Source organism: Oncorhynchus mykiss, chromosome 30 (genome assembly GCF_013265735.2).
Source record: "Oncorhynchus mykiss isolate Arlee chromosome 30, USDA_OmykA_1.1, whole genome shotgun sequence".
NCBI lineage: Eukaryota > Metazoa > Chordata > Actinopteri > Salmoniformes > Salmonidae > Oncorhynchus > Oncorhynchus mykiss.
In genome coordinates, this window is record NC_050570.1 from 38,649,246 (window position 1) to 38,659,899 (window position 10,654).

General features: G+C 45.4%; 1 protein-coding gene across 1 annotated transcript in view; it reads right to left on the reverse strand.

The window, feature by feature from the left end:
- Positions 1 to 10,654, reverse strand: part of LOC110521804 (inactive tyrosine-protein kinase transmembrane receptor ROR1) — a 196,080-nt gene that overhangs the window by 135,264 nt on the left and 50,162 nt on the right. The window lies entirely within an intron of this gene.

A 10,654-nucleotide genomic window follows, 5' to 3' on the forward strand; every position in this document is an offset into this window, starting at 1 on the left:
GTGCATTTGCATCTGTGAGTGCGTGTGTTTGTGTGTGTGAGAGTGTGGGTGAGCCAGACGGCAGAAGGCAATCACGCACACACACGCATACGTAGACACACACACAACGCAAACTGAGGAAATCAAGGAACTAAATAACCAAGGAACCACTTCCCACAAGACAATAATGACTGTTTTATGTTCCGGAGCTGGTCTCCGCCTGACCATGAGTCTGTTTCTTCTCCGTAGCACTAGTCTGTCACTGCGTCCCAAATGCACCCTATTACTTTTGACCAAGTCTCACAGAGTGCTAGGGTATAGGGTATAGGGTGCCATTTCAGACGCATCCTGTGATTTCCCCCCTTGACTTCCTGCTATTGCTCTGCTCTGCCTGGCCCTGCCGCTCGCTCCACATAGCTGGCCTAGGCCCTCGTTCCGGCCTCGGAAAAAAGCAACACAACCTAGAAAAAAAGACCGCAGATCAACTGATTATTGTGTCGTTTTGAATTTAAGCCCGGCAGGCAATGTTTGTGTGTGATGTTCATTCTCTCCCCGTCTAAAAGTAGAAGGTCAATTCTAACCATAGTCATCCTTCTCTCTAGCCATTAAGATTTTTTATATAGTCAAAGTGCCTTTTTGTGAAAGAGGACACTGACTGTATGGTATAGCTGTGTAATCTTTTTTTTTTTTAGCTCAATAAGATTGCTGACTAACTTGGTGGAGCCCTACATATTGGTTCCCACCATATACGGTAGTTGAATATAAAGAGACCTATCGAGAGGGCAGGCAGAATAAAAAAGGACAAATGGCGGATTCCATAATATCCTGTAGCGTAGCTCGACTGGCTGAACCACAGCCCAGGCTCTGGGTCTTATTGGCTTTTCTATTACTAGTCCTTCTCTGTAATCAACGAAATGCAACGCAAAAATAGAAACACTATTCATATCTAATTTATTGCTCGTCTTTCCTATTTTGTTGCAGTAGCCATCATTTACAGAATAGAAAGAAGAAAGAAAAAAAAAAGAAGTAAACAAATTACATTGAGGAATGTACCATTGGTTTGGCTTCCTGATTCCCACGGCCGGGGCTAGGCTGGGATGCTATGGGCTGGGATGCTATAGGCTGGGATGCTATAGGCTGGGATGCTATAGGCTGGGATGCTATAGGCTGGGATGCTATGGGCTGGGATGCTATGGGCTGGGATGCTCTGGGCTGGGATGCTATAGGCTGGGATGCTATGGGCTGGGATGCTATGGGCTGGGATGCTATGGGCTGGGATGCTATAGGCTGGGATGCTATAGGCTGGGATGCTATGGGCTGGGATGCTATAGGCTGGGATGCTATAGGCTGGGATGCTATAGGCTGGGATGCTATAGGCTGGGATGCTATGGGCTGGGATGCTATAGGCTGGGATGCTATAGGCTGGGATGCTATAGGCTGGGATGCTATAGGCTGGGATGCTATAGGCTGGGATGCTATAGGCTGGGATGCTATAGGCTGGGATGCTATAGGCTGGGATGCTATGGGCTGGGATGCTATAGGCTGGGATGCTATAGGCTGGGATGCTATAGGCTGGGATGCTATAGGCTGGGATGCTATAGGCTGGGATGCTATAGGCTGGGCGCACCGCACTGATGTGACGTGCTGTATCGTATATTAGAGTCAGTAGATTCCCCAGCGCTGCACTGTTCTCCTTCTCCTCTCGTTAGAAACACATCAATCTCCCTGTCCACCGACAGCCCAGACTGACACCCTGCCATTAACCCTTACCCTGCTGTTACAAACCCTTGCACACACTCGCACGCTTACATTTTCAGCCACTCACGCCATCAACAACAACGTAGAGGGAAAGTAGTGGATTTAGAAGGAAATAACAGCTTGTTCATAAATTAAGTTTAAAAGAAGTGGTTTGTGAAGAGAAATAACTTTTTTTCTGTTCTTGGCTGTGAATGTGGTCATTTGGGATTAAAGCGCCACTGAAGGCAATAAACAACTTCTCTGGTAGAAAGCAGTCCTATGTGGCATCGATATGAGTCAGAAACACTTATTCTAGTATCAAAATGTACGACAACGTGTAAACAGGCTAATTTTGTTGATAAAACTGTCCAAATCTGAGTTTTGTTAGTGAGTTCGTCATGACTTACTTGTGGGTTGGGTTTTTGATTTCGACATTGCTCACTTGCCCACTAACACAGGATACACAGCTGCAGGGATTGCGCTCTAGCCAATCATACCGCAGAACACAGAGACAGTGAGACAGACCTGCCTATCAGCGCAGAGGATCTGACTTTATTAACATAAGACAACATGCTGTAAAAAAAATAAAAAAAGGTAACTTGAGAAATACTGCACCTTGATTACCTTGATCAAATCAAATCCAATTGTATTTGTCACATGCACCGAATACAACAGGTGTAGACTTTACTGTGAAATGCTCACTTATGAGCACCCTTATGCTCACCCTCACCCTTTCCCAACAACGCGGTAAGACAAATTTGATACAAATATAAGAGGAAATAGTAACACAATAACATAACAATAACGAGACTGTATACATGGAGTACCGGTCAATGTGCAGGGGTACGAGGGGGTTGAGGTGATATGGAGATAGGGGTAAAAGTGACCAGGCTATCGGGATAGATCATAAACAGAGTAGCATCAGTGTGTGTGGCATCAATATGCATGTGTGTGTGTGTGTGTGTGTTTTGTGTGGCGTCAATGTGCATGTGTGTGTTTTTGTGTGGCGTCAATATGCATGTGTGTGTGTGTGTGTGTGTGTGTTTTGTGTGGCGTCAATGTGCATGTGTGTGTTTTTGTGTGGCGTCAATATGCATGTGTGTGTTTTGTGCGTATGAATGCATTCACCCGAAATGGGTCTTCTGCATTTAATCCAACCTCTCTGAATCCTTAATCGACATCCACGTCTTCAGCACCCGGGGAGCAGTTGTTATATGGGGGATAACTGCCTTGCTCAAGGGCAGAACGGAATATTTTTCCGCCTTGCTGGCTGGGAAATTCGAACCAGCAACCTTCCAGATTTTTAATTTTTTTATTTAACTAGGCAAGTCAGTTAAAGAACAAATTCTTATTTACAACAACGGCCTAGGAACAGTGGGTTAACTGCCTTGTTCAGGGGCAGAACGACAGATTTTTACCTTGTCAGCTCAGGGATTCGATCTAGCAACCTTTCGGTTTTACTGGTCCAACGCTCTAACCATTAGGCTACCCTGCCGCCCTGCAGATGACAGATTTCTATCTTGTCAGCTCTGGGATTCGATCTAGCAACCTTTCGGTTTTACTGGTCCAACGCTCTAACCATTAGGCTACCCTGCCGCCCTGCAGATGACAGATTTCTTGATTTATCTTCGATTAATTCTGACTATTTTGAGGAAGTGTTGTTGCTATGGTTTCTCAAGAGGGACAAGCAACAGTATAACCACTTTTTTTTTTTTCAAGCAAAGGTCTATTAATAAGGGAGTATACAAAGCACAGGCGTTCGCTTTTCGCCTAGCCGAGTTCTGCTAGGAGCAAACAGAACCTAATCTGCAGGCGTCTTAAGACAAGGTTTGTTCTTTCCCCCGAAATACATATTTTCCAAGTTGGGAAAGTATTGCAACACACACACACACACACACACACACACGGCAGGACAAGATGCACCTGGTCTCTTTCCACAGTGGAACAGTCATGGTGACACTGAGCAGGTTACAGACACCGAGGCCTAATAACAACACTAGATTAAAGCCACGGAACCTGGGTGCGTAGAACTGCTGCACAGAAACACACCGCTCTGTGTAAAGCCTACACACTATAATGTCAATAAACTGGGCGACTATGTGAAACCAAACAAAGAAAGCTATGATTGCATCTAAGGCATTTACCACCCTCAGAGCAACGTCTAGGGCCATGACCTAACTGAAGTCTGTTTCATACTGTGGACTTAGTTACAGCAAGTGGACTTAGTTACACCAAGGCGGTACTAGGGTTCTAGAAAGAGGGCAGAGGCTGGTATAGGTGCCTACTCACACATGCCCAACGAAGGCTCTCTCTCTCTGTCTCTCTCCTGGTTTCCGTTAACGTGGACCGTCTGTGTCCGATTAGACCTTGATGGCAATAACCAAGGCCTGTTTTGAAAAACACTCTCAAAGAGCCCTTGTGGAGAAAAAGCCGTTAAGGGAAAAGGATAAGTTATTATGACTCTGGTCTCCGAGCCCAGGCCGCAGTGTGATTGTGTACGTGAGCGTTCATGTGCGGCCCACATGTGTTGTGTATACCCCTGAACACACTGTGATAGTTTTTCAAAACTGACGCATCCTAGTATGTCTTCTAAGGGGAAAGAGGAGACGAGGAGAGAGAGGAAGACACAATTCTTACACCGAGAGATTGTAAGTCTCTCTCTTTCTCTCTCTCTCTCTCAGCAGTGCTGTGGTGCTGATAGGCCTTTACTGTCACCCCATGAACAGGACTATTGCATCATGGGTATCCCACTGTGATCAAGACCAGAGTAAGGGGGGAGGAGTTAGAAGGTCATCTCGGGGATCCTGAATGGCCAGCAGACACAGGTTCAAATACAATTCAAAATCATTTCAAATACAGTGCCTTGCGAAAGTATTCGGCCCCCTTGAACTTTGCGACCTTTTGCCACATTTCAGGCTTCAAAACGTGAAGAATCAACAACAAGTGGGACACAATCATGAAGTGGAATGACATTTATTGGATATTTCAAACTTTTTTAACAAATCAAAAACTGAAAAATTGGGCGTGCAAAATTATTCAGCCCCTTTACTTTCAGTGCAGCAAACTCTCTCCAGAAGTTCAGTGAGGATCTCTGAATGATCCAATGTTGACCTAAATGACTAATGATGATAAATACAATCCACCTGTGTGTAATCAAGTCTCCGTATAAATGCACCTGCACTGTGATAGTCTCAGAGGTCCGTTAAAAGCGCAGAGAGCATCATGAAGAACATGGAACACACCAGGCAGGTCCGAGATACTGTTGTGAAGAAGTTTAAAGCCGGATTTGGATACAAAAAGATTTCCCAAGCTTTAAACATCCCAAGGAGCACTGTGCAAGCGATAATATTGAAATGGAAGGAGTATCAGACCACTGCAAATCTACCAAGACCTGGCCGTCCCTCTAAACTTTCAGCTCATACAAGGAGAAGACTGATCAGAGATGCAGCCAAGAGGCCCATGATCACTCTGGATGAACTGCAGAGATCTACAGCTGAGGTGGGAGACTCTGTCCATAGGACAACAATCAGTCATATATTGCACAAATCTGGCCTTTAGGGAAGAGTGGCAAGAAGAAAGCCATTTCTTAAAGATATCCATAAAAAGTGTTGTTTAAAGTTTGCCACAAGCCACCTGGGAGACACACCAAACATGTGGAAGAAGGTGCTCTGGTCAGATGAAACCAAAATTGAACTTTTTGGCAACAATGCAAAACGTTATGTTTGGCGTAAAAGCAACACAGCTGAACACACCATCCCCACTGTCAAACATGGTGGTGGCAGCATCATGGTTTGGGCCTGCTTTTCTTCAGCAGGGACAGGGAAGATGGTTAAAATTGATGGGAAGATGGATGGAGCCAAATACAGGACCATTCTGGAAGAAAACCTGATGGAGTCTGCAAAAGACCTGAGACTGGGACGGAGATTTGGCTTCCAACAAGACAATGATCCAAAACATAAAGCAAAATCTACAATGGAATGGTTCAAAAAGAAACATATCCAGGTGTTAGAATGGTCAAGTTAAAGTCCAGACCTGAATCCAATCGAGAATCTGTGGAAAGAACTGAAAACTGCTGTTCACAAATGCTCTCCATCCAACCTCACTGAGCTCGAGCTGTTTTGCAAGGAGGAATGGGAAAAAATGTCAGTCTCTCGATGTGCAAAACTAATAGAGACATACCCCAAGCGACTTACAGCTGTAATCGCAGCAAAAGGTTGCGCTACAAAGTATTAACTTAAGGGGGCTGAATAATTTTGCACGCCCAATTTTTCAGTTTTTGATTTGTTAAAAAAAGTTTGAAATAACCAATAAATGTCATTCCACTTCATGATTGTGTCCCACTTGTTGTTGATTCTTCACAAAAAAAGTTTTATATCTTTATGTTTGAAGCCTGAAATGTGGCAAAAGGTTGCAAAGTTCAAGGGGGCCGAATACTTTCGCAAGGCACTGTACTTTCTCTCGGTTTGATTGAGCTTGCCTGGCCTTAACGGACCAATCCAAATGGTCCCAAATCTGCAAATCCACTCTCATCTGGTACTCCAGACAGGCTACAGCAATGTATTTGAAATATTTCAAATATTATTTGAACCCAGATCTGATGTCCAGATGTCTGCAGCTGGACTGACTGTCTCTATGGGGTTATAAACAGACAGGACACCCACCGCCATCCCCTGGTACAGTTCCATACACAGCCTGGGAAGTCAATGTGGCACTGTATGTGTGACGTGACACGTATAACATGTGTTAATAGTCTTTGGTCTCTGTGTTCCTTTTACACATTTAAAGTGTGTTCAGGTATGTGTGTTTTGAAAATCCATTGTGAAAATCTTTTGCATGGTGTCATGTTGTAGGTTTGACTAAGATATACAGTGTGTCTGTGTGTTTATGCCATGCTCATGTTCAGACCTTCATCTCCCGCTATATGTAATCCGTCTCTGAGGAGGGAAACACACAAAAGCTGCACCAAACAACATTTAAACCCCTGACTAGGGTTCAGTAACCTTCCACAAACATTCTCCCTCTAACAAAACATCTGCAAACAGACCAAGCTCTTAACCAACTCCGTCTCTCTCGCTGTCTGTCTTCTCTCAAACGCCAAAACACACTTGTGGCTGTCTTAGCCTTTTTGTTCCCAATGCTAACATTTTTAAAGGGGAACCACAGAGCCTGCCCCGGGGGCTGCTTCATGTCCGTTAGCATCATATAGCCTGAAAAGACCTTTATCTGAAAGCAGGAGAAAAGACTCCAGTCCTCTAGCAGTCCGCTTGGCTTTACCACTCACTGTGGTTTCCCTGAAAAGATGAACAAACGGTCCTGTATAAAAGAAAAAACTAGCAGCTCTTTAATGAGCTCGCGACAGCTTAGTTTACGGTAACCTTTCCTCAACCAACCTGGCCCTGGTTCATAGGCCTAACGTTCAGGCTATAGTCAGTGTCTTTATTTTTTGACAAGGAAAAGCTTCATGGCTCTTGGGTGCACATATCTGTCTAGGTCGGCGTACGGGTTTGTGTGTTAAAGAAGGAGAGTAGAAAAGTGTTCTAGACAGAGATGGAGACAAATCAGGACGCCATTTCTGTTTCTAGCTATAGTTGAAGTCGGAAGTTTACATACACTTAGGTCGGAGTCATTAAACCTTGTTTTTCAACCACTCCACAAATTTCTTGTTAACAAACTATAGTTTTGGCAAGTCGGTTAGGACATCTACTTTGTGCATGGCACAAGTAATTTTTACAACTATTGTTTACAGACAGATTATTTCACTGTATCACAATTCCAGTGGATCAGAAGTTTACATACACTAAGTTGACTGTGCCTTTAAACAGCTTGTAAAATTCCTGAAAATTATGTCATGGCTTTACAAGCTTCTGATAGGCTAATTGACATCATTTGAGTCAATTAGAGGTGTACCTGTGGATGTATTTCAAGGCCTACCTTCAAACTCAGTGCCTCTTTGCTTGACATCATGGGAAAATAAAAGAAAATCAGCCAAGACCTCAGAAAACAATTGTAGACCTCCACAAGTCTGGTTCATCCTTGGGAGCAATTTCCAAACACCTGAAGGTACCACGTTCATCTGTACAAACAATAGTACGCAAGTATAAACAGCATGGGACCACGCAGCCGTCATACCGCTCAGGAAGGAGACGCGTTCTGTCTCCTAGAGAGGAACGTACTTTGGTGCAAAAAGTAGAAATCAATCCCAGAACAACAGCAAAGGACCTTGTGAAGATGCTGGAGGAAACAGGTACAAAAGTATCAAATCAAATCAAATTTTATTTGTCACATACACATGGTTAGCAGATGTTAGTGCGAGTGTAGCGAAATGCTTGTGCTTCTAGTTCCGACAATGCAGTAATAACAAGTAATCTAACTAACAATTCCAAAACTACTGTCTTGTACACAGTGTAAGGGGATAAAGAATATGTACATAAGGATATATGAATGAGTGATGGTACAGAGCAGCATAGGCAAGATACAGTAGATGGTATCGAGTACAGTATGTACAAATGAGATGAGTATGTAAACAAAGTGGCATAGTATAGTATAAAGTGGCTAGTGATACATGTATTACATAAGGATACCGTCGATGATATAGAGTACAGTATATACGTATGCATATGAGATGAATAATGTAGGGTAAGTAACATTTATATAAGGTAGCATTGTTTAAAGTGGCTAGTGATATATTTACGTCATTTCCCATCAATTCCCATTATTAAAGTGGCTGGAGTTGAGTCAGTGTCAGTGTGTTGGCAGCAGCCACTCAGTGTTAGTGGTGGCTGTTTAACAGTCTGATGGCCTTGAGATAGAAGCTGTTTTTCAGTCTCTCGGTCCCAGCTTTGATGCACCTGTACTGACCTCGCCTTCTGGATGATAGCGGGGTGAACAGGCAGTGGCTCGGGTGGTTGATGTCCTTGATGATCTTTATGGCCTTCCTGTGACATCGGGTGGTGTAGGTGTCCTGGAGGGCAGGTAGTTTGCCCCCGGTGATGCGTTGTGCAGACCTCACTACCCTCTGGAGAGCCTTACGGTTGAGGGCGATGCAGTTGCCATACCAGGCGGTGATACAGCCCGCCAGGATGCTCTCGATTGTGCATCTGTAGAAGTTTGTGAGTGCTTTTGGTGACAAGCCGAATTTCTTCAGCCTCCTGAGGTTGAAGAGGCGCTGCTGCGCCTTCTTCACGATGCTGTCTGTGTGAGTGGACCAATTCAGTTTGTCTGTGATGTGTATGCCAAGGAACTTAAAACTTGCTACCCTCTCCACTACTGTTCCATCGATGTGGATAGGGGGGTGTTCCCTCTGCTGTTTCCTGAAGTCCACAATCATCTCCTTAGTTTTGTTGACGTTGAGTGTGAGGTTATTTTCCTGACACCACACTCCGAGGGCCCTCACCTCCTCCCTGTAGGCCGTCTCATCGTTGTTGGTAATCAAGCCTACCACTGTTGTGTCGTCCGCAAACTTGATGATTGAGTTGGAGGCGTGCGTGGCCACGCAGTCGTGGGTGAACAGGGAGTACAGGAGAGGGCTCAGAACGCACCCTTGTGGGGCCCCAGTGTTGAGGATCAGCGGGGAGGAGATGTTGTTGCCTACCCTCACCACCTGGGGGCGGCCCGTCAGGAAGTCCAGTACCCAGTTGCACAGGGCGGGGTCGAGACCCAGGGTCTCGAGCTTGATGACGAGCTTGGAGGGTACTATGGTGTTGAATGCCGAGCTGTAGTCGATGAACAGCATTCTCACATAGGTATTCCTCTTGTCCAGATGGGTTAGGGCAGTGTGCAGTGTGGTTGAGATTGCATCGTCTGTGGACCTATTTGGGCGGTAAGCAAATTGGAGTGGGTCTAGGGTGTCAGGTAGGGTGGAGGTGATATGGTCCTTGACTAGTCTCTCAAAGCACTTCATGATGACGGATGTGAGTGCTACGGGGCGGTAGTCGTTTAGCTCAGTTACCTTAGCTTTCTTGGGAACAGGAACAATGGTGGCCCTCTTGAAGCATGTGGGAACAGCAGACTGGTATAGGGATTGATTGAATATGTCCGTAAACACACCGGCCAGCTGGTCTGCGCATGCTCTGAGGGCGCGGCTGGGGATGCCGTCTGGGCCTGCAGCCTTGCGAGGGTTAACACGTTTAAATGTCTTACTCACCTCGGCTGCAGTGAAGGAGAGACCGCATGTTTTCGTTGCAGGCCGTGTCAGTGGCACTGTATTGTCCTCAAAGCGGGCAAAAAAGTTATTTAGTCTGCCTGGGAGCAAGACATCCTGGTCCGTGACTGGGCTGGATTTCTTCCTGTAGTCCGTGATTGACTGTAGACCCTGCCACATGCCTCTTGTGTCTGAGCCGTTGAATTGAGATTCTACTTTGTCTCTGTACTGGCGCTTAGCTTGTTTGATAGCCTTGCGGAGGGAATAGCTGCACTGTTTGTATTCGGTCATGTTACCAGACACCTTGCCCTGATTAAAAGCAGTGGTTCGCGCTTTCAGTTTCACACGAATGCTGCCATCAATCCACGGTTTCTGGTTAGGGAATGTTTTAATCGTTGCTATGGGAACGACATCTTCAACGCAAGTTCTAATGAACTCGCACACCGAATCAGCGTATTCGTCAATGTTGTTATCTGACGCAATACGAAACATCTCCCAGTCCACGTGATGGAAGCAGTCTTGGAGTGTGGAGTCAGCTTGGTCGGACCAGCGTTGGACAGACCTCAGCGTGGGAGCCTCTTGTTTTAGTTTCTGTCTGTAGGCAGGGATCAACAAAATGGAGTCGTGGTCAGCTTTTCCGAAAGGGGGGCGGGGCAGGGCCTTATATGCTTCGCGGAAGTTAGAGTAACAATGATCCAAGGTCTTTCCTCCCCTGGTTGCGCAATCGATATGCTGATAAAATTTGGGGAGTCTTGTTTTCAGATTAGCCTTATATCGACATAACCTGAAAGGCCGCTC